Source organism: Hyperolius riggenbachi, chromosome 3 (assembly GCF_040937935.1).
Source record: "Hyperolius riggenbachi isolate aHypRig1 chromosome 3, aHypRig1.pri, whole genome shotgun sequence".
NCBI lineage: Eukaryota > Metazoa > Chordata > Amphibia > Anura > Hyperoliidae > Hyperolius > Hyperolius riggenbachi.
The window spans coordinates 230,406,933-230,432,535 of record NC_090648.1 but is presented as its reverse complement, the minus strand read 5'-3'; positions in this window follow the sequence as shown (position 1 = coordinate 230,432,535).

The following is a 25,603-nucleotide window of genomic DNA, read 5'->3' as shown; positions in this document are numbered from 1 at the left end:
CTATGGTAATGCTCTTGCACTATTGGTGCAACAAATGTTACTAGGCACATTGCCGCGCAGTGTGCAATTAAAGATCATCAGACATTTTATGTTTCGGTCTTCATGAAGCCATAGCCATAGGACACAATTCGGTACTTCTAGCTCTCATTTTCCTAATATTTCCAAGTAGTGAGTGTTGCATGTATATGTGTGAGGCACTACTAAGATTAGAACCGGTTTCCATATGTAAAATTCATTGGTTTCTTTTTCATAAGTCTGAATCCCTTCCTAGAAGACAGACACTTCTTTTTTCCTATTCCCTTTACCAGCTGGAAAATCACCTGGTCATAATGTCAGACAAACAGAGCTACATTGAATGAAAGCTTGCTACAGTGCTGCTTCATAGGATTTCTGCAATCTATATACTGTAGCTGCCTTCAAAAGGCACTGTCTGTCTGTATTTGTATTACCATAAAAGTTAGACACCCTTTAAGACTCTTTCGAAAAAAAAACTTTTTTTTGGGGGGGGGGGGAGGGGGAGGGGAATTGTATTTTGACTCCCAGCTGTCTTCTTCTCCGCTCCGGGCTCCAGACCGTTCCTGCAGCTACTGAACTTCCTGTCCAGGGGAAGTTTAAACAGTAGAGGGCGCTCTACTGTTTAAACTTCCTGCCGGGACAGGAGGTTCTGTGTAGCAGCAGCCGGCCTGTAACTCAGCGCGGAAAGAAGACAGCGGTGACAGCGGGGACTCGCGCCGGCCAGAACAGGTAATGTATACCCGCTGTATTGCGTCGGTCGTCGGGCATTCGAACGCCGCTATCGACGCACTCCCGACCCGCCGGCGATCGAGAGAAATCTTCCGCACTGACGGATCGACGTGAATCGACAGGAACGATCGATTTCGAATGGAAATCGATCGTTCTGTCAGCGGTGTGCACGGCGATTTCACAGCCGATTCAATCACTGTGATCGAATCGGCCGTATATCGGCGGGAAAATCGTTAGGTGTTTGGGCCCCTTAAGAGAGTTGTGACACACAGCACAAGTTGTTTGCCAGATGAAAACATGGACAGGTTAAGCTTCATAAAGAGGAAAGAATATTGCTCGGAAGCTTGAATACAAAGTAAAAATGTACATGGCAGCAGAAGCTTTGATTTAAAAGCATTTGTGTAAGCAATTATGAATCTCTGGCTTTTAGCTTTCATGAAAATATTCTTGGCCAATAATTGTTGTTTGGCTCTCCTGATGCAAGAATACAAATGGCCAAGCAATGATTATTAATCAGGACCACACTTCCCCCAAAAATACAAAAGTGAGCTATTTTTGCCAAGTTTGCTGTGTACGTGTGATGCACATTCCCTGAAAAAAAAAAACCTGTAAAGTCCCTTATCTTGAAACACATCATAAATTGTTTTAACTAACTTAATTTACACTAAGGGCATTTTCAAAGCTCCAGAGCCCTTCTAACTGAGTACAACCTTATTAATTCTGCTTTTCCCATTGCCTACAGTGTATGACATGGAAATTCTGCAGTTTCACAGAAAATTTGGAAACTCCTCTGGAGCAGAATTTGCCCTCAATCCTGAAAACAAAAAGCAAAAAACAAATTTGCTGAACTTTTAAACTGTTCTTGAAAGTATTTATACATGTAAATTAGAATGCCTCTAAGTTATTTCCTTTCAAAGTTAAATGTGGTTTCGGTTTACCACTTAATGTAAAATTTACAGTTTGTTTATTTTTTACTGAGCCCTACGGAGTGCGCAGGAGATGGAGTTTGGTGTTTTTAACTTGATGTTATGTGCTGATATTAGCTGGACCTGGACTTGCCTTTTAACCATGCATGCCATTTGCTTCCGTTGTACTCATGTATGATTTTTTTACTCCACAAGGTATCCAAAATGAAAAAATACATATTTTAATAAGAATTCTTATTGTAGTTTAAATTTTTAAAAAAATGGATTTCTTTATGTTACCAGGTAAAAGCTTAATAAGAGGCAACCTTCTGCAAAAAGTAATACAGTTAGAAGCTACATTACCTAGTTTACCATAAGAACGAAATAATGGGTGCACCCTTAACAGGCCCGGACCCAAGAAAGCTTCTGGAATCGTATGCTGTAGGGCACCATGGCAGTTCTTGTGGAAGTCCTTTAGCCACATGTAATAGATGAAAAATAATGAGAAATAATAAAGAAATATTAATAATTTTCAAAGACTTGTAAGACTTTTAATAGGATTCATTGTAATGGTTTCTTTAGTAAACATGACTAAGAAAAGAGTAGTCATTACAGCAAAAGGTTTCCAAAGGAATAAAGAGAAAATTAAATAATTAGATACATGTAGACACTAAATGAGACAGACTCACAGAAAAATGAAATAGGAAAAGGAATATAAAGAGCAATTAATAGTAAGTAGAAACAACTTGAATAGATAGTGAAATCTGACCCATAAAAGTATATTCATATTCAATATAGTATGCAGATGATTAAAGAAAAGCATTGAAAAAAATACACTTACATTAAAAGTAAAAAAAAAAGGAACATAAATGATCTAGTAAAAAAATAATTGATAATTAATTATTAAGAAAAGTAGGACAGTCTGATATTGTTATTGCAGATAGAATTACTATAAATGTTAGAGGTTATAACATACAATTTTACTTTTATTAGGTTAGTAATTGTGTAAAATGCTAGAACAAGAATATAATGCAAAGAAAGAAACCTTTGTGTATTTGTCTTTTCTCATCCCTGAACATAGCTTCACATTGGCTGAAATGTGTTCTCATTTCTAGGTAGAAGTAAAATCTTCCATTCAGTTAATGTCAAGTGATTCAGTGCTGGCTCAGCTGGCTCCATTTCAGGCCCAAGCACACAGCATTACAGTCTGCCGTGTAACTGTCCAGGAAGTAAACAATTTAAACTGTAACGATAGATGAAGCTCTTTATAATCTTATGCTGGAGGAACTATTTAAATGGACAGTAGATGTCACTGTAGCAATGACTGTTATTATCTGTAGTGATTAGTTCCTTATGCTGTGTGTAAACACCACATATTTTTCTATTGTGTATAGACATGTTGCCTCTCAACCTGTTGTTTTAGGTAGAAAGTTAGAAAGTAACGAGAAGGGCAAACAGAACTAGGGTGACTGCTGAGAGTATAACCGAAGAGCAATACAGGTCAGTTATAAAATCATTACAGAACCAATGATTAACAACATTACAAATGATATTAGGTGAAATCTGTATCACTTTAGACTTCTCAATGAAGTTTTGATAAGTTATCATCCCAGATGATAGTCGGCCAACAAAAACCTAGTGTGTGTACATACCTTTGCTTTATGAAGTAAATGTATTTGTATAAAAGTTATTTCCATATCTTAAGCCAAAAAAGGCAGTCAAATATTTTTTCTCATATTTATAAAATTCTAGACAGAACTTTCAACTGACGAAATGCTGATAAATGACTATGGTATAATTTGTTAAAGTATGCCACATGTGTAGCCTGAGTAGGGGGAGCATGGCATACCATCTAATTATCAGATGTCCAGCTTTTACAATAGTAAGTATAAAACAATAGGTAGGATTTATGCTAGCCAAAATGCTGTGACAAACATTACTTATACATTAGAAGTATAATTGTTAATGTACAAGGCAAAGAGCTCAACCTCCACAGCACTGTCTGCAAAGCCCAGGACACAGTGAAGCAAACAGAAAGCCACTTCTTCCAGGCCGTCAAAGTAAATGATGCCCCCTCATCATCCATTTAATCATCAGACACAACAATCTTTAATGAATGATAAAATCACATAGCAAGTACAGGGGAGGCTCCACAACATCTTACACATTTCCAACCCCTTCGGGTCCTTAGTTGAAGCTGACTAGCATATCAAAGTCTAAAATGTAAAATCCCATAAGATATCAGATCACCTCCCACTCACACCCCTCCCTCAGCAATCTTACTTATTAATCATCTCACTACAGGAGTTACATATGGTAAAAGTATATGTTAACATGATGGGACACTAAGGGTTACATAAAAAAAAGTAGAAAATTACATCAGAACAGATGATAGAAAATTGAAAAAAAAATCAAAGCATGACTCATTATAGTCTTGATGGAGAATACCAAACATAACCCAACAAATGGTTTGTTACTATGCTCACCTTGCAACGTTGTTACAGTCTAGTATTTAGGCTTACGTCCCACCTAAGGTTAAAGCCCAGGGGTTCTCTTGCCCCATGGGAGAAGATCCAGTAAACTACCCTAGCACCAACTGGCAAAGATCTCCTCCCCTTAGAACCCCTACAAATTGTCTTAATACTATGGATATATTAGGTCCTATAAGTCATGCTCAATCCAAAAAAAAAAATAAAGTCATTATTATGTAATCATGACACTTACAATTTCTAACTAATTTATTTATGAGTGAGAAAACTGGCACAATTGCAAGTAAATAGACATTATACAGTTTTGATTGGGGGATTGGGGTCACTCATGATTGGGGGATCCTGTCAAGCATAATCTAAATAATAATTGAAACACCAGTATTTGCTGTCATATAAGATGCTTCAGAATATAAGACACACCTAGGTTTAGAGGGGAAACCCAGGGAAAAATATATACACTATATACTAATCCTGAAGCATCCATGTTCCAGGAGTGACTTGTGCATGTTCTCCCCCAATGGGTGTCGTCCTGTGTCATCTTGTGTCCCTTATGTGTCCCCATGTTTCCTGCTGTGTCTCCTGTGTGTCCTGCTGTGTCCCCATGTGTCCTGCTGTGCCCCTCATGTTCCCTCCTGTGTCCTTTATCTGTCCCCCTGTGGCATTTGTTTTTCCTCCAGTGTCCTTTATTTATCCTTCTGAGTCACCTTCTTTCTTAAATGAATGTCCTGCTAATGTCTCCGCTCACCTGCGTGTCTCTATTACCTCCCTCATGTCCCCCTGGCTCCTATGTAAGTGCATGTGTAAGTAAATAACTGAATACTCCTGACTAATCCTCCAGGCCTGCAAGGATTGTAGCCCGCCTTATCCTTCACATGACTGTCTGTAGTGATAGGGCTTGTAGTGATCATGTATCAGTACAAGCCCTATCACTAGAGCCAGCTGCGAGAAAGAGGGTCTGCAATCCTTGTAGGCATGGCAGATTAGGTAAGCTGCCCAATATACTTACACAAACACTTACACAGGAGCGGGGGGGGGGACACAGGGAGGTAGCAGAGGCACGCGGGGGAGCAGGCACACTGCACACACAAATGCAGGGAATCCCCAATTTGGCGACGGTCGACGTTTCATATCAGCGCACATTCGTAAGTTGGGAATTCCCTGCCTGTACAGGGACTTTTTCTCCCCATTTTTGGGGCGTAAAAAGTGCATCTTATACGGTGGAAAATATGGTAATTCATCAGACATTTTGCCATTAAATTGTAATAATGTTTCTGGAATTTGGTATGGACCTGGACATGAATTTTAACCAAGCTTGCCATTAGCTTCCCTTGTACACATGTATGACTTTTAAAATCCACATGGTGTCCAAAAGGGAGAAAAAATAAGATTTTAATACAAATTCTTATTGTAGTTTAAATTAAAAAAAATATGGATTTCTTTACGTTAAGCTTAAAGTGAACCAGAGACGAGGCACCCTCATGTATTTTACCATATATATATCAGTGGGAACATTAGAGAAAACACCTACCCTGCTCTCTGTTTCATCCTTCACTGCTCAGCCTTCTTCTTATCAGCCCTGATAAAATCCCTGACTAAGCATTCAGTCTGGCTTTGCTCAGGAATCATTATAGCTGAGTCATTATAGCATAGCCAGAAGGGAGCAGGCTTGGGCTTGAAAAGACATCAGAAAAGACAGACTCAGCTATAATGATTTCTGAGCAAAGTCAGACTGAATGCTCAGTCGGGGATTTTTATCAGGGCTCATAAAGAAGAAGGCTGAGCAGTGAAGAATGAAACAGAGAGCAGGGTAGGTGTTTTCTCTAATATTCCCACTGATATATATGGTAAAATACATGAGGGTGCTTTGTCTCTGGTCCACTTTAATGAGAAGCAAACCTCTGCAAAGAGTAAATCAGTTAGGACCCACATTATCTAGTTCACCAATACCAAAAAATGATTTCTGCTGTCACTGTTGATGCAGCAATAACTTTTTTATTACTTATGTCATCAAAGTGATACACATCTAGGCTTTCTTTGGGTAACATTTGTTTTCATAATTTTTTTTCATATTTTAGCCTTTAAAGATACCATATTTCATCACTAGTTGGGAATGTAGCATACCATTATCGCCAACTTGTGCAATTGTAGCGATTGAATCCGATCCCTATAGCACACAGTTTGGGGTCCACAGTGCTGTACAGATACATTGCTAGGCATCAGCGCATTGATGCATCTTTACAGTGTTGTGTCCCGATCATATTGCCCTAAGGTTTGTGTCAGATCGCTATGGGCGGCAGGCATTACAGGTGTCTGCTAATCTTAGGGCTAAGTATAGGTGATACAGGGGGTTAATTAGTTAGGTAGAAGTTAATATTTTACTTAAGGGGGGAGAAAAAAACTTTATTATTTAAGTTGGGGGAACTGTCTTTTTTTTTCTTGTTTTCATGAATGAGTGCTGCTATTAGCAGCAGTCATTCACTGTTAAATGAATTCATGAGCATGACCGAGCATGAGTGCACACGTACGGGAACAGCAGGAGCGCACGTGAACGCACATGAGCGCACATGAGCGCTCAGTGGCAATTTAACTGCAGGACATGAATTTCACATCCTGACATACACAAGAGGGCCCATTAGGATGTGACATTCAAGTCCTTAAATCTTAGTGAGGTTAAAAAAAATCTTTGATTTTCTCTAGGTTCATCATCCCTTTCAAATTTTTCACTACAAATTTGATTTTCAGAAAAAATGCCAGTTAATCCCTAATGTACCACAAATATTGTAGTTTTCATCAGTGGTGCTCAGCAGAGCTCGAATTTTCGAGTAGCTCGAATATTCGAGCTCTTTTTCAGCTATTCGAGCTCGGTATTCGAGCTCCGAATAGCTGCAGCTATTCGAATGGGCTATTCGAGTAAACGCGAATAGCCCATTCACTATTCGAGCTATTCGAGCAAACGGCGCTATTCAAGCTCGAATACCGAGCTCGAATAGCGTCATAGCCCAGATTGATGTCCTTAGAGCCAATCAGAGGGCTCCCAGGCCCTCTGACAGCAGCCAATCACAGAGGGGGACCCTGGCCAGCCCCTACCCTATAAATAGCGGCCGCCATGTTCCGTTTCTCCGTCCTTGCCTGAGACTTGCATAAAGAGAGAGTTGCTCCTTTGTGCTTTGGCTTAGCAAGAGCTTTATTGTGGTCATTTACCTAGCGTTTTTGCTCACATACACCTCCTATACACACCTATATTGTTGTTAGTTAGATAGACATTGTATTTTAGTTAGTAGCTTTTGTGTTACATAGAGACAGGCCAGCTGCTGCAGGCTTACAGCTTTAGGCCTCAGGGCCTGCCTGTGTGCGCAGCTGTCCTCCTGTCCTCTGTTAGTTTATTTCTCATTAGTATTAGACAGTATTAGACAGTAGATTTCTGCTGTCCCTTTACTACTTAGTGATTGTATTTTGTATTGTAGTTATATACTACTGTAACTGTACTAGGACACTCACTGTCACTGTTCATACTAGGCTACTAGCTCGGACTCCTGCGTGTGTGTGTGCACTCACTGTCTGTGTACTGTACACACACTCTATTTCCTTCTGATTACTGATTGATTATTGTAAATTCTACTTCCTGACAGTTACTACTTACTTACTGTAGTAGGGACACTCACTCAGTCACTGTTCATAGGCCAGCTCCTGCGCGTGTTTGCGCGTGCGTGCACTCACTGTCTGTAGTGTACACACACTCTATTTCCTTGTGATTACTACTGATAGTGATTATTGTAACTGCTGCTAGTTGTACTTCCTGACTGTTACTACTTACTTACTGTACTAGGGACACTCACTCACTCTCTGTTCATAGGCCAGCTCCTGCGCGTGTTTGCGCGTGCGTGCACTCACTGTCTGTAGTGTAAACACACTCTATTTCCTTGTGATTACTACTGATTATTGTAACTGCTGCTAGTTGTACTTCCTGACTGTTACTACTTACTTACTGTACTAGGGACACTCACTCACTCACTCTCTGTTCATAGGCCAGCTCCTGCGCGTGTTTGCGCGTGCGTGCACTCATTGTCTGTAGTGTACACACACTCTATTTCCTTGTGATTACTACTGATTATTGTAACTGCTGCTAGTTGTACTTCCTGACTGTTACTACTTACTTACGGTACTAGGGACACTCACTCACTCTCTGTTCATAGGCCAGCTCCTGCGCGTGTTTGCGCGTGCGTGCACTCACTGTCTGTAGTGTACACACACTCTATTTCCTTGTGATTACTACTGATTATTGTAACTGCTGCTAGTTGTACTTCCTGACTGTTACTACTTACTTACTGTACTAGGGACACTCACTCACTCACTCTCTGTTCATAGGCCAGCTCCTGCGTGTGTTTGCGCGTGCGTGCACTCACTGTCTGTAGTGTACACACACTCTATTTCCTTGTGATTACTACTGATTATTGTAACTGCTGCTAGTTGTACTTCCTGACTGTTACTACTTACTTACGGTACTAGGGACACTCACTCACTCTCTGTTCATAGGCCAGCTCCTGCGCGTGTTTGCGCGTGCGTGCACTCACTGTCTGTAGTGTACACACACTCTATTTCCTTGTGATTACTACTGATTATTGTAACTGCTGCTAGTTGTACTTCCTGACTGTTACTACTTACTTACGGTACTAGGGACACTCACTCACTCTCTGTTCATAGGCCAGCTCCTGCGCGTGTTTGCGCGTGCGTGCACTCACTGTCTGTAGTGTACACACACTCTATTTCCTTGTGATTACTACTGATTATTGTAACTGATGCTAGTTGTACTTCCTGACTGTTACTACTTACTTACTGTACTAGGGACACTCACTCACTCACTCTCTGTTCATAGGCCAGCTCCTGCGCGTGTTTGCGCGTGCGTGCACTCACTGTCTGTAGTGTACACACACTCTATTTCCTTGTGATTACTACTGATTATTGTAACTGCTGCTAGTTGTACTTCCTGACTGTTACTACTTACTTACGGTACTAGGGACACTCACTCACTCTCTGTTCATAGGCCAGCTCCTGCGCGTGTTTGCGCATGCGTGCACTCACTGTCTGTAGTGTACACACACTCTATTTCCTTGTGATTACTACTGATTATTGTAACTGCTGCTAGTTGTACTTCCTGACTGTTACTACTTACTTACGGTACTAGGGACACTCACTCACTCTCTGTTCATAGGCCAGCTCCTGCGCGTGTTTGCGCGTGCATGCACTCACTGTCTGTAGTGTACACACACTCTATTTCCTTGTGATTACTACTGATTATTGTAACTGCTGCTAGTTGTACTTCCTGACTGTTACTACTTACTTACTGTACTAGGGACACTCACTCACTCACTCACTCTCTGTTCATAGGCCAGCTCCTGCGCGTGTTTGCACGTGCGTGCACTCACTGTCTGTAGTGTACACACACTCTATTTCCTTGTGATTACTACTGATTATTGTAACTGCTGCTAGTTGTACTTCCTGACTGTTACTACTTACTTACTGTACTAGGGAGTCGGGACACTCACTCAGTCACCTCACCCACCAACCCACTCCATTAAAGTACCCCACTTTTCTCCCGCCCTTTTCAAAAACGTTTGTGTTTACGCCCAAAACATCGAAGATGTCTGGAAGTGGCAGCCAGCGCGGTTTGGGCAAGGGGAAGGGCAGCAAGGGAATCAGGAGGAGAGGGAGCAGCATTGTGGCAAGCCGCGGCCGCGCCACCATGCACAGTTCCGCAGCAGCAGCAGCAGCGTCAGTGGCTAACATTCCTCCCATAGCCACTGGCCGTGGACGCCTTGGGCGCCGCCCAGCAGGAGCATCTGCAACTCACGCTGCAGAGACACAGCAGCAGCGTGTAGCACCTGCTCCGATTTTCCTCCAGCCGGGTCGGAAACGTCCCATTGAGGAAAAGGATGCAGACACTGTGGTGCAACTGATGACGGAGGATGAGCAGCCCGCCATCAGCTCTGCATCCGAGGCCTCCACCCTCACCACCACCACCACCCCTGTTCGCAGCAGCCGCCCAGCAGGGCCTGGGGAGGAGGCCAGTTCACCGTCACAAGTTGGCGACCTGTCACTCAGCAGTATTTTTACCCCAGGCACCATCAGGGTATTGTCTGCTGTTGTTGGCGATTTGGAGGAGGAGATGCTGATGGGCACTTTGGGGGATGAGGGATTGGACAGCAAGACTGTGGCGACAGTCAAGCAGCCCATCCATGCATCAGGAGAGGAGTTTGGGGGGTCATCATCCCAGCAGGACATGTTTCAGGAGGGGGAGGATGATGATGACACGGCGACAGACAGAGACTGGGTGCCACCACCTCCAGGGGATGTCGTCCTCAGCAGCTCTGAGGAGGAGGAGGAGGATGCGCTTGTGGGCCTTGCAAGGAGGCGCATCATTGCAAGCATTGGCAGCAGTAGGCAGGTCCCACAGCCTGCTGGTGTCTCAGGCTCAGCAGCAGCAGCAGCAGCAGCAGCATCTGCCAGTACCACCACCAGCCGCACCCAAGCCCCCCCCCCCAACCACCACAGGGAGACAGGCAGCAGCGGTTCCATGCCGTAGGGGGTCGTTTTTGTCACCAATCTGGCGTTTTTTCACCATGCCCACAGTGTACAGCAAGTACGCCACTTGCAACCACTGTCAGCGGAAGTTGAGCAGAGGTGCAGACCCCTTAAAGATCAGCACCAGCTCGCTCATCAACCACCTTGCTGTGAAACATTTCCACCAGCATGAGGAGTTCCAGAGGCTGAAGGCATCTGGTGCTGGCAGTGGCACCACACCCATCACTGCACAGCCTTCAGCAGCAGCAGCAGCAGCAACAGCAGCCACCCGCCCTCCTGCTCCTCCAGCAGCACCAGCAGGAGTGCGGAAACGCACTGCTCCTCCCCCCTCTGCAACTCCTGCCGCCGACACTGAGGCCTGTTCTGGCAGCCAGTCCTCAGTGGCCTCCTCTGCTGTGTCTGCTGATTCCCGTGCCAGCAAAAGGCCACGCCAGAGCCTTTTAAACGAGTCCTTCCAGGGGGTGGTTAGGGCTCGGCCTCCCAGCAGCCGTCGCGTGCGGCAGCTGAACGGCTTGCTGGCACGGGCCATGTGCTCCCAACTCCTGCCGTACACGCTCGTGCAGGAGGGGAGCGACATACGGGCGCTGCTTGCTTGTGCAGCCCCAGACTGGCAGCTCCCCAGCAGACACTTCTTCGCCCGCAAGGCCATTCCTGCACTGCACCGCTTTGTGATGGCCAATGTGGAGCGAGGGCTGGAGCACGCGGTTGGTGAAAGAGTCCACGTCACCATGGACTCCTGGAGCAGCCGCTTCGGGACAGGCCGCTACCTGTCTTTCACTGTCCACTGGGTCAGCTTGGTGGAAGGGGGTGAGGATGGGAGAGCAGCAGCGGGCACAGCAGCAGCAACACAGTGGGTGGTGCCCCCCGCAGGGTCATGGGAACTGCAGCAGGTTCCTCCGATCCTCTGCCATCCTCCGGCACACCTGGCCAAACCCCCCGCCTCAGCAGCAGCGTGAAGGCCCGCCACTGCCAAGCGCTGCTGCACTTGGTCAGCCTTGGGAAGACCAAGCTGACGGCAACCCATGTGTTGGCCAAACTCCAGGAGCAGGAGAGGATTTGGCTGACCCCCAGAGGCCTCAGAGTCGGAGAGGTGGTGGCCGACAATGGGGCCAATCTGGTTGCCGCAATAGACAGGGGAAACCTGACCCACATCCCCTGTCTTGCCCACGTGCTGAACCTGGTGGTGCAAAAGTTCTTGCGCACCTACCAGGGGATGGGCGAACTGCTGGAAACGGCAAGGAACGTTGTGCGTCACTTCCGGCGCTCGGCTGCAGCCTGTGCGAGCCTGGAAGACGTGCAAAAGGAGCTGGAGCTGCCACGCCATCGGCTGATCCTTGACGTTCTGACTCGCTGGAACTCCACCCTGGTGATGTTGGAGCGTCTGGTTGAACAGAAGCACGCTGTCAACCAGTACCTTGCCCTGGCCACTGTTTCCGCCGCTCGGAGAAGGGACAAGACCAGCAACATCCCGTCCATCGTCCCCGATGATGACTGGAGGCACATGCAGCAGGTGTGCTTAGTGCTGGCTCCCTTTCTGCAGGCCACTAACATGGTGAGCAGGGACCATGCTATGGTCTGCGAGTGGGTGCCCCTGGTTTGTCTGCTGAACAGGGCCCTCGATGCTTTGCTGGAACAGGGAGCGGCAGCCTTGGACCAGCAGGAGCGGCAAGCAGCTGCACAGTCCACCTCTGAGGGGGAGGAGGAGGAGGACTTGGTGGAGGTCCCTGACCTTGCTGCTGATGAGGGGGATCAGCACAGCGCAGCTGAGTTGGTGCGGGGGTGGAGAGAGGATGAGGCGGCAGAGGAGGAGGATGAGGAGGACAGCACTGCCGTCGATGTGCCAGCAGACGTGGCCCGCCTCTTCCCAATGGCAGCGCACATGCTGGCGTGCCTGCGCAAGGACCCCAGGGTGATCCAGATGAAGCAGAGGGAGGACATCTGGATCAGCATGATGTTGGACCCACGCCTCAAGGGGAAGTTGAGCCAGTTCCTGCCGCCTGCAGGAGGAGACCCAGCGCAACAAATAAGGAGCTTGCAGCAGGCCCTTGTTGAGCGCTTTGAGGAAGCCTTCCCCCAGCCTTCCACCCCCACTGTCCAGCAGCCAGCACAGAGGCAGCAGCAGGTGCCTGCATCCAGCAGCAAGCGCCCCACAGACCTGCTGTCTCTCAGCCACGAGCTCTACAGGACTGTAGAGGTTCCGGCAGCAGTGACTAGAGAGGAGGTGCATGATGCAGCAGCATCGTCCTCCGGTCACAGCCAGCGCCTGACCCGCATGGTGGCTGACTACATGGGGTCCTACAGCGGGCTTGACAGCGATGCCCCTGTTGATCCCATGGAGTATTGGGTCAAGCGCCTGGAGATCTGGAGCGAGCTGGCGCAGTACGCCCTGGAAGTGCTGTCCTGCCCCCCTTCCAGCGTGCTGTCCGAGCGCTGCTTCAGTGCAGCTGGTGGCGTGGTCACCGAGAAACGCTCACGTCTGTCTCACAAGTCTGTGGACAGACTGACGTTTCTCAAGATGAACCAGGCGTGGGTGTAAGGCGAGTTCCTGGCCCCTGTTGTCGGCGAGAGGGGGACATGAACTGGCTAAGAACCATCGTTAATGTGCCTTACCACCCTTTACCACCTCCTGGCTCCTGCTCACTAAGCCAGCCTGGTTTAGTTTGACTATTACGTCGCCTGCAGCCACACATTTTACACCTACAGTGGGCTGCTGTGTACTGCCCTTCTGCTGTCTGTCTGTGTTTCCCACTGCCAGGGTACACAGAATTACCTTCTGCTGCCACACTGCCACCAGCTATTACGTCAAACAATAGCTGCTCACATTACTCCTCCATTCCTCCTGCTACTGCTGCTGTCGGTCTGTGTTTCCCACTGCCAGGGTACACAGAATTACATTCTGCTGCCACTCTGCCACCAGCTATTACGTCAAACAATAGCTATATATCTGTGTAATTGGTTGTACAAACAAAACCAAAAAACCATTAAAAAAAAAAAAAGGGTTTAATTTTTCTGAGGTGCCCGGGTTGAAAACTGTGTTGTCCCAGTTGTGTATTGGACACGATGTGGGCTGCACGACCGCTGTCTGGGACCTCCTGCCTGCTGTGTTTATTTACAGCCCTGTTATCACCGCTAGGTACCAGGGCTATTATGTCACGCTGCCTGCCTGCTGCCACACTCACACTACTCCTCCATTCCTCCTGCTGCTGCTGTCTGTCTGTGTTTCCCACTGCCAGGGTACACAGAATTACCTTCTGCTGCCACACTGCCACCAGCTATTACGTCAAACAATAGCTGCTCACATTACTCCTCCATTCCTCCTGCTACTGCTGCTGTCGGTCTGTGTTTCCCACTGCCAGGGTACACAGAATTACATTCTGCTGCCACTCTGCCACCAGCTATTACGTCAAACAATAGCTATATATCTGTGTAATTGGTTGTACAAACAAAACCAAAAAACCATTAAAAAAAAAAAGGTTTAATTTTTCTGAGGTGCCCGGGTTGAAAACTGTGTTGTCCCAGTTGTGTATTGGACACGATGTGGGCTGCACGACCGCTGTCTGGGACCTCCTGTTGTGTTTATTTACAGCCCTGGTATCACCGCTAGGTACCAGGGCTATTATGTCACGCTGCCTGCCTGCTGCCACACTCACACTACTCCTCCATTCCTCCTGCAGCTGCTGTCTGTCTGTGTTTCCCACTGCCAGGGTACACAGAATTACCTTCTGCTGCCACACTGCCACCAGCTATTACGTCAAACAATAGCTGCTCACATTACTCCTCCATTCCTCCTGCTGCTGCTGCTGTCTGTCTGTGTTTCCCACTGCCAGGGTACACAGAATTACATTCTGCTGCCACTCTGCCACCAGCTATTACGTCAAACAATAGCTATATATCTGTGTAATTGGTTGTACAAACAAAACCAAAAAAACCATTAAAAAAAAAAAAAGGGTTTAATTTTTCTGAGGTGCCCGGGTTGAAAACTGTGTTGTCCCAGTTGTGTATTGGACACGATGTGGGCTGCACGACCGCTGTCTGGGACCTCCTGTTGTGTTTATTTACAGCCCTGGTATCACCGCTAGGTACCAGGGCTATTATGTCACGCTGCCTGCCTGCTGCCACACTCACACTACTCCTCCATTCCTCCTGCAGCTGCTGTCTGTCTGTGTTTCCCACTGCCAGGGTACACAGAATTACCTTCTGCTGCCACACTGCCACCAGCTATTACGTCAAACAATAGCTGCTCACATTACTCCTCCATTCCTCCTGCTACTGCTGCTGTCGGTCTGTGTTTCCCACTGCCAGGGTACACAGAATTACATTCTGCTGCCACTCTGCCACCAGCTATTACGTCAAACAATAGCTATATATCTGTGTAATTGGTTGTACAAACAAAACCAAAAAACCATTAAAAAAAAAAAAGGGTTTAATTTTTCTGAGGTGCCCGGGTTGAAAACTGTGTTGTCCCAGTTGTGTATTGGACACGATGTGGGCTGCACGACCGCTGTCTGGGACCTCCTGCCTGCTGTGTTTATTTACAGCCCTGGTATCACCGCTAGGTACCAGGGCTATTATGTCACGCTGCCTGCCTCATTGACTGCCTGCTGCCACACACTCATCCTCCTCCTCCTGCTGCTGAATTTACCTCCTGCTGTCTGTGTGTTTCCACTGCCAGGGAGCACATACAATGGCGCTTCCAACATGCGTGCGCCACCAGCTATTTGTTACTCTCAAAAATAGCTGCATTTCTTTAAAAAAAAAATTGAAAAGAGAAATAAGTGAAGAAGAAGACGATATAGAAGAAGATGAAGAAGATGAAGAAGAAGAAGATGAAGAAGAAGAAGAAGAAGAAGATGAAGAAGAAGAAGAAGAAGGAGAAGAAGAAGAAGATGAAGAAGAAGAAAATGAAGAAGAAGAAGAAGAAGAAGATGAAGAAGATGAAGAAGAAGAAGAAGAAGAAGAAGATGAAGAAGATGAAGAAGATGAAGAAGAAGATGAAGAAGATGAAGAAGAAGAAGATGAAGAAGATGAAGAAGAAGAAGATGAAGAAGATGAAGAAGATGAAGAAGAAGAAGAAGAAGATGATGATGAAGAAGATGAAGAAGATGATGATGATGAAGAAGATGAAGAAGATGAAGAAGAAGAAGATAAAGAAGAAGAAGAAGAAGAAGACAATATAGAAGAAGAAGAAGATATAGAAGAAGATATAGAAGAAGATATAGAAGAAGAAGATATAGAAGAAGAAGATATAGAAGAAGAAGAAGATAGAAGATAAAGAAGAAGAAGAAAAAGAAGTATATACAGTACTGAACAAAATTCTGGACACAACTTCTCTTTTCACCTTTTTTTTTTTAAAGGAACATCCCCACATAATCACTTGCTGTTGTTACTTGGAAAAAAAGATGTTTCTTGCATCATTCACCCTCAAAACAAGTGTTGGAAGCTATTTAAGGCCAATTCGAATAGTCAGCTCGAATAATGAGCTCGAATACCGACTCGAATAGTGAGCTCGAATTCCGAGGTCGAATCGAATAGTAAAAATTATTCGACTCGAATATTCGACTGACCTCGAATAATTTACTATTCGAATTCGACCAAACTCGAATTTTAAAAAGGGGTATTTGAGCACCACTGGTTTTCATTACACCTGTATACACACCAGTGAAGTGTACCTGATCAAGTATATAGAAGTATGTGTACTTCTGACTAAAGATATGACATTCTCAAATAGATTGTATACTGAGAAAAGAAAGCAGGAGCTATGAAAAAGATAATAATGTACTGTTTCCCATTAGAACACACATATGACTTCACTTTAGCAAATGAAAGGACTTGAATGAATATAACGTTTCATTGTACACTATGAGCCCCAGCATTTTTTCATATGATCAGTTATTTCTATAGTTTTTTTCTAAGAGAGATTGGGAGGCAATGGTTAATTTTAATGGGTATTTATGTGTAAGTGTGTAATTGAATGTATGTAGGGTGTATTTTTACTATTTTACCACTATATATCCCCCCCCCCCTTTATCTTGCTGTGCGTACAGTTAGTACGCTAACAGGAATAAATGTGTGTATGTGTTTACTTTCATTTTATCAATGATCATGACATCTCAATGGTGCTGGTGATAAATGATCACAGGCACTTAGATCTGTGTATTAACTGGTAGCGATGAGAATGCGCGGGAGCAGATGTGCGCTCAGCGGCAATTGAATACCTATACCCCTGGAACCCACAGGGCGTAGATAGACTGTCTTTTTTTCAAGAAGTGGTTAAAACCTGCATCCTGAACTCAGAAAATGGGCCCAAAGAAAGATTGCAGTTTTTGTCCACCACTAGCCAGCTTCACTAGGCCCCTAGATCTTCTGTAGGCCCTAGGCAACTGCCTAGATTTGCCTTGTGGATGATCCGCCTCTGACTGAACTTAATAGAGGCAGACACTCCACAATGTTGAATCTTTATTTGCTGCCAAACAATGTGTTGCCTTCAGGTGGATGTCACATACCTGTCCCACCTTGGATGGCTGGAAGAATATAATAAACTTCTCCCTTACTTTTATCTGCACAAACCCCAGGGGAGCTCTGGTCCATTAGTTAGCTGGAACACTACCACCATTACTGCCATGTTCCCAATCCCCCCTTTTTCTATTCAGAGCAATTGATAGATTCAATTTTGGCCGGAAATCAATCAAAATTACTATTGGGTCGCCATGTTGTGGCATTGTTCTCCAGCAGATTCGATCATACTGATCAAATCTTCTAGGAAAATACACAAGTGTAAGGGGCCTATCGAGGCTGCAATGTGGATTGCAAAATCTTACCAATCTTACCAAATCTTTGGCATAAAAGGGTAAACTGAGTGAATTTACATATAACATAATTGTGGTAAGAGTATACTATACAATAAAGATTGTATCATTGATGGGCACTATATGAAAGGAAAAGGCTTTAAAGGACGACTGGAAGTTGCCATATTTATTATTATTTTTTATTGAATTGTCATAAAATCATATCTTTTTTGTATCATATGTGGTAACCTTTAGAATATATATTTTGCAATTCTCAGTAAGGATTTTACACCTAGTATTGTGAATTGGCCAGGAATCTCGGCCAGTACGATGGATTATTTCTAAACCACCTTCTTACTGTACCCTAAGTCTCCTGTTACTGCAGTATGCTGCTCTTGCGATCTCAGAAGATTCAGCTTTATGGTTTTGCAGCTTCCTCTAGTCAAGAACATCATTATGCTTTAGTTCAGACTACTATATTAATACTTACATTTATTTTTTCCTTTATATATTTTTTAAACTAAATAGGACATGTGTTGGATAGTAACGCTTGCACCTGGATCACTGGTTTCAGGCTCCAAGAAATGGAGCTGTTGTAAGATACCCCTTTACAAATGTTTAGCAACTTAACAGAGCTTGACGCAAAGTTGGAAAAAAAATATTTCAATTTTAATTTTGCTGCAAAATTGATTTTGCACAGAACACAAGCTCATGTCTAGACAGATATATTTTGGTATCAATCATAGTAAAGTAGTGAGTAATTTCAGTAGTTCTTTCCTTGAATCTGATCCCATATAAATATTTAGCCTCAACATGCCAAAGCTATGTCCTCATATCAAGGACTCATCTATCCCACGGCAAAAAAAAAATTACCATTTCTCATTCATGGAAATGAAACACATAATGCCACAGAGGAAAGAACATCCAGCCTGGATTGTGTATTATGGACCTGTAAATAACTGAAGTAGCATATTTCTTAAGGATGAAATTCAAAATGCAACTGTATTTATATGTTCAATATTAAAGTCCCACGGATATTAGTTGAATACTGAGACAATGCATTTCACATGCATCTCTATCTAGAGCCAGACTGCTTATCTCAATCTTCTGTAGCATATACAATGCATTCTGTATAAGAATTTACATAACAGAACCAAGATTCTATTACAAAATGCAGTTCACTTTCACCAGTGTATATCTGTGGGAGAAAAAAAGTTCAGGCATTTGCCTTTTGTGCACATTTTTTCCCCTTGTAGATATTTATATTAGGGATGCCCATTCGAATTCCACGGAAATGCAATTTCCACCTTTCCAATCAGAAAACAGCATTTCTGCATCGGAATGTGAAAATACAAGTGAGATAAGTGGATTTTGGCAGAAATTGCGGTAATTCCCGCAGAAAATCCGCTTACCGATACGCAGTCATTTTAAGCCAATTAGAAGACTCAGAATGAATAAACCAATCAGAGAATGTGGATGTATACGGAAATTTTGGTGGAAAATCCACATTATCGATATTCTGTCATTTTAAGCCAATCAGAAGACTCAGAAAGTTGGAATGAATAAGCCAATCAGAGAATACGTTTTTTAGCAGAACTCCGCTACCAATATTTGGTTATTTTAAGACAATCAGAAGATTTAGAATGAATAAGCCAATCAGAGAATGCAGAATTTTTGGCGGAAATCTGCATCAGAAGATGGAAAGCGGAAAACTGTAGCGATAATTGTCATTGGCAGAAAGCGGAACTTTCATGGAATTGGAAATTGACATTTCCGACCATCCCTAAGGTTTATTACCATAGCACTGTGTTTTAACATTACAAGTGATTTTTTTTTTTACTGTTTTTGTGTGTGTTATTTGTGCATATGTAAAGGGATAGTACGCACTGGGTGTGGTAATGAGATGTGATGCAAAGTAGGACAGGTGATCCCACAAGTTTACAGACTGACATTAATACAAGAAAGTTTTACAAATAAAATGTAGCACTTCTACATTTTTACATGCCAAAATATTTTGGATATTAATTTAGACTAATATGCATCTCTTGTAGCAACAGACAGTGAGGGAAAATGTGTTTAGTACTGGGGAAAGGCACATGGCCTCTATATAGATTTGTGACTCTACATTTTGCAACAATCAGTTTGGAGTAATGAACAAATAAATGACTAACTCAATAAATAAAAAAAGCTGTTTTTTTATACCCTTTAGATGTTTTATGCCAGTTATTGTCAGTTATAAGGACTAGAAAACACGAGAAAGGCACTAAAAAAAAACTAGCACCCTAATGTAGCTGATCAAAACATTTTCTCTCCATACAGACCACAGAAGGCTTAAAAATGACTAATGATTCAATAAAGGATTAACATTCAACTTATGTCATGTTTCAATAATAAATAAGAGAGTTTTAAAAGTTCCTAAAGAGGAATGAGCAATGGTTTGTAATTTAAACAGTCTAAGACAGCTGATTAGAAATGTCCCCACTGTTTCTATGTTCGGTTGCTCAGTCTTCATACTGTGCTTTGTTTATTTTCTTTAATGTCCATCTCCGGTACATACCTACATATACCATCTGACTGCTTAAGTTAAGTCACTAAATACACACACTGGTTAAATGTTGCCCAAAGAAATTTGTTATGATCAATGCATGTGACAGTTTATGCAACCACTGTACAGATGCGCCACCCAACTTGTTGCCAAGAAGCTATTCTTCTCTATGCCTGGAACACTATCAATCTCATTGAAAGTGATCATGAATAATTATTTGCAGGGATGAGTTATAAGTTTGGTGTTTGAACCCAGGAGAATTAATTTGGAATGCTGAATTCCTACACACACCACACTACGGCACCAAATACAGCTGCCAGAGTCATGGGGAGTTCTCTCACTTGTGGTTCATGCTGCGTTTCACATGACTCAAATGTTTCCTCCTTCCAAGCCAGAAGGTGGCAGCACCTTGTCAGATGAATATGTGAAGTACAACGTGAACTGCAAGTCAGTGAACTCCAGTGACTCTGTCCACTGCATCGGGTGCTGAAATGTGGTGTTTGGAAGAATTTGGCATTCTGAATTCATTCTCCCGGATTTGAACACTAACACTAATGAAAGAACGTAGTAAGAGTTTATAGTTTTGTTAAGTGAATAATCGCAAATACCTTTGGTTTTAAGAAGGCACACTTTTGTTTTGCATAACATATTACTAAGAGGGCTTTTTGGTCCTTTGTAGCCCCTTAGACACTCCTAGGAGTTCTGGTTCACAATGAGCTTGCTGGGTAATCTGTAACGCTGGGTGCTTCAAGTCCTACCCCATGTATACATATTAACCCATGCCATGCACTGATGAGGATCAACCGATCCAAAACAGTCTGTATGCATGCTTGATTATTGTGGTTCTGTACAATTAACAAGTTGACACATCATTGCATTCCAGCAGTTATGGAGGTGTATTTAGCTTACAGGGACAAAAAAGGATGATTTGCATATTCAGCAATGATGCATCATGGGGAACAACATATGCTCACTCCAATCTGTATAACCACAAATACCTCCTGTTTAAAGATGGACAACTTTTTTTTTTGCATAGCTTTGGTAAGCATAGTGTCAAATTGTTATATTTCTGCCTTCAGACAAACCTCCTAAATCTAAAAATGATCCTTAAATTGGTTGGTCAGATGAGATGACTTGTGTCTGCATGAGTGCTATCTGGCTTGCATCATGATCAACATTTCAGTTACAACTCTCTGGCCCATATGTAATTAACTTTATCTTCTAGGTGACATTTTCACACCTTATAAACATAAACGCCAATCCACCAGCAAGTAAAAAGATACTCAGAATAATTTTAAAACTACTTTTTCAGTTTAAAAACGATCATAAAACATTATCTCCTGGAAGAAAACTTGGGAGAAAAAGTAAATTAAAAAAGGGTCCATATGCAATTGACTTTTTCTCCTAGGTGATAGTTCCACAACTTAAAGAGACACTGAAGCGAAAAAAAAAATATGATAAAGTAAATTGGTTGTGTACTATGAATAATTACTAGAAGATTAGCAGCAAAGAAAATATTCTCATACTTTTATTTTCAGGTATATAGTGTTTTTTCTAACATTGCATCATTCTATAATATGTGCAGATTACACAACACTCAGCATTCAAAATGAGTCTTTCAGAGCAGTCTGTGAAGTAATGACCTCTTCTCTGGCAGAGAAAACGTAAATAGTTATCTTACAGTTGAGATAATAAAATTCAGAAGACAGCCCTCTCCACGACTTTGAAAGTCGTAGAGATTAATGGCTTGTTTGCATAGAGATAAAAACTGGAGTTTCTCAACTCTTCCTGTACTGGAAACACTTAGACTGATGTATCTGATCTTAATGTTTTATTTCTTAGCTGTACTACACATACAAATCATAATATCATCATTTTTTTTTCGCTTCAGTGTCTCTTTAAACATAAAATTCCTTTTAAACCAACAGCAAGCAAGGAAATACTCAAATAATGTTAACAGTACCTTTTCATCTACCTTTTAGCACCTTTTCAATTGCAGAGTACTGAAAGAAGGTGAAAATGTACTATCAAAATACGTTTTTAGTATTTTCTTGCTTACTGGTGGCTTAAAAGGCATTTTATTGACCTAGGAGAAAAAAGTTAATTGCATATGGGCCAAATTGTATTGCGTAAGGGCCCTCTCCTAGGAGATAATTTTTCATGTTCTGTTAAAAATAACTTTTTAGTAAGCCACAATTATTCTGATAGTTTTCTTGCTTGCCGGAGGCTTAAAAGGCATTTTTGTTGATACGGTATGAAAATACCACGTAGGAGAAAACTTAGGAGGCAAAGTGAATTGAATAAGGGCCCCTGTCAATAAAATGCCTTTGAAACCTCCTGCGAGCAAGAAAATACTCAAAATAATTTTGTTAGTAACATTTCTCTTACTTTTTGGTGCTTTTTCAATTGCAAATTGTATAAAAGTTATTTTAAAAAGAAGATGATTAACTATCTCCAACAGCAATATAAGCTTGGCTACCAGCAGTGATTTTAGTACAAGCTCCTCACCAAATGGATTCTTTGTTTGTTTGTCGTTTTCTTTGCCATATGCTAATCAGGAGGCTAACACACTCTCACACAAGGACATTTTCTTTACTAAGTTTCCAGTCACAACTGTGAAAACATTTGGGCTGCAAATTCTCTATTATTACAAGTGTTCAAGGTAAAGGCAGCTATGACAAATTTTGTTATTGTTATTAGTTCATGTTCAGAATTTACAGATCATATATATTCCCTATCCACGCTCTGCTTTGCGGAGTCTACATATTTTTGCATTGATGATCATAGTTTGCATGCCTTTGCTACCATGTTTACAGCGAAGTTACCAAACATTCTCATGTCAGGAACATTTTTTAATGACGTTTGCATATTTTTATTTTCAGTACATTTTAAGATGTAGATGAAAAATAAAACAAGGAGTGTCTGATTAAACCTGAATCAAAGCATCATGCTCATGTACACAAGCCCATACAGTCAAAAGCATATTATAATTATAGATTCAGAACACTACAACTTTCTCATGAAAGCATGTACAATATCCAATCCATCCCTCACTTTACCCCTTCTGGCGGTCTATTAAAAACCACCAGGGGGCAGCGCAGCCGGTTTTTTGAATTTTTTTTAAAATCATGTAGCGAGCCCAGGGCTCGCTACATGATAGCCGCTGTGCAGCGGCATCCCCCTACCCTCTTCGATCGCCATCGGCGATCAGGAAATCCCTTTCAAAGAACGGGATTTCCTGGAGGGCTTCCCCCGTCGCCATGGTGATGGGGCGGAATGACATCACTGACGTCATGGACGTCGTGACGTCTAAGGGAGTCCCGATCCACGCCTCAGTGCTGCCTGGCACTGATAGGCCAGGCAGCGCACAGAGTCTAGGGGGGGGGGCTCTGCGGCATGGCGGATAGCGGCAAATTGGCGCGGGGCAGCGGCGATCGGTGTGCTCACGCAGCTAGCAAAGTGCTAGCTGCGTGCAGCAAAAAACAAATTGCGCAAATCGGCCCAGCAGGGCCTGAGAAAACCTCCTGCGCGGCTTACCCTGAACTTTGTTACCGCCAGGAAGGTTAACCTCCTTAGCGGTAACCCCGTGTGTGACACGGGGTAAGCCGCCAGAGGGTGCCGCTCAGGCCCTGCTGGGCCGATTTACATAATTTTTTTTTTGCTGGACGCAGCTTGCACTTTGCTAGCTGTGCCAGCACCCCGATCGCCGCCGCCCCGCGCCCGATCGCCGATATCCGGTGCGGCGTGCGCCCCCCCCCCAGACTCGGTGCGCTGCCTGGCCAATCAGTGCCAGGCAGCGCCGAGGGGTGGATCGGGACTCCCAATGACGTCCCGACATCGCTGACGTCGGTGACATCATCCCGCCCCGTCGCCATGGCGAAATCCCGTTCGGAGATCGCCCTGGGCTCGCTACATGATTTAAACAAAATAAAAATTAAAAAAACTGCTGCGCTTCCCCCTGGCAGAATTTTTCATACCGCCAAGGGGGTTAATCAGTACTGGGAAAGTTCATCAGAGTTTGTTTGAGAACACAAGAGGCTTATTAGTCCATATATGGGCCCATAGCCTTTTAACTTTTCTCCTGAGTTTTCTTCAAGGGAATCATTTCAAACATTATTAATAAAATACCTTTGAAACTCCCAGCATGAAAGAAAATACACAAAATAAGTTTGATATTACTTTTGTACCTTCCTTTTAGTCGTTTTTTCAATTGTTGGGTACTAAAATGTTATTTTTAGATACCATGAAAAATGATCTCCTTGGAAAAAACTCACAAGTAAAAGTGAACTGGATAAGTATCATGGTCTGGCTTAAACTAAGAAGAATGTCCCATAGCAATTTCAACAGCTTTTTAATATCGCTTGTATTATTTTGTCATTTATGTTATTACAGTTTGTCACATTTTCCCTTCCGTCTTTGCTCTGAATCCTAGGATCTCTTGTGTGATACACATACCCCAGGGGCTACTTCTGATGGTTCCAGGGCGACTTGGTCTCTTGATATACTTAACCAAAAATAACTAATTTTAGAGTTTTAGAAAATAATGCATCTTATATATATATTTATATAAAATAACACCAAATTAGTATTTTAGCTAATTGAAAGCAATAGTAAATGCTTGGAAATGGTTTAGAACCAATTATCATGTACTACGATTAAATATATATTTGTCAAGGAGTACTTGTGATAATGTTTACTATGTTAGGGGGTACTTTGTGAGTACAGGGTTTTAAAAGGGGTACATACCAATAAAATGTTGAGAAACGCTGCTCTAAATCATTAGGTCACCCCTCTAGAGGTGCTGCCTCACTTGCCAACTCTTTCAAAGATCTAGGCCAGTGCAATTCTGCTCTCAAATACAACCAAACAGTGCATATTTTTCAGATGTAAAGGTGTGACAATTAGTATCTCAGAAATGTGGACTGGCTGCCTGTGTGGATATCCATCAAATATGCACTGTTTCTGGTGCTAGAAGACAGACTCATGGACTGCTTAGAGAGTTTCTCAGGAAATTGTTTTTATCACCTTAGATATCTGAAATCCAGTGAGATTCATCCATGTGATTAACAATGTCTTCCTCATTTGATACATGCACAAACTGATTTTTATGTAAGAAGCTTTCTTTACCTTACACTGCTTCTTTATGTAGACTTTAGTAACAAGGTGTTGGAACTCCAAGGTCTTTGCTGTCATGGTGACAGTGTCAGCTATAAGTATTTTTTGCTTGGCAACTCTCATGACCTGGATCTGAATGTGGTGTGCTAGAGCTCTGGGATGCTCTTCCCTATGCTATCTATGGTATATGTCTCATCAGTATGGCATTGTGAATGGACTGGCACAGTTGCCCACCCTGCCTCGCCTACTACCAACCAGTGTTCCTTTTATTTAAGTAAAATTCAAAAATGTGCCTGGCATGATGTAGAATGCCAGCAGATAAAAGTAACAATGACTTATTCATGTATATTCCTGGACCATCAGCTCTATGATTAAATTGTTAGTTACCAGCAATAAATAGAATTTCTTATTAATAGTGTTAACGCAATTCAACAAATCAGA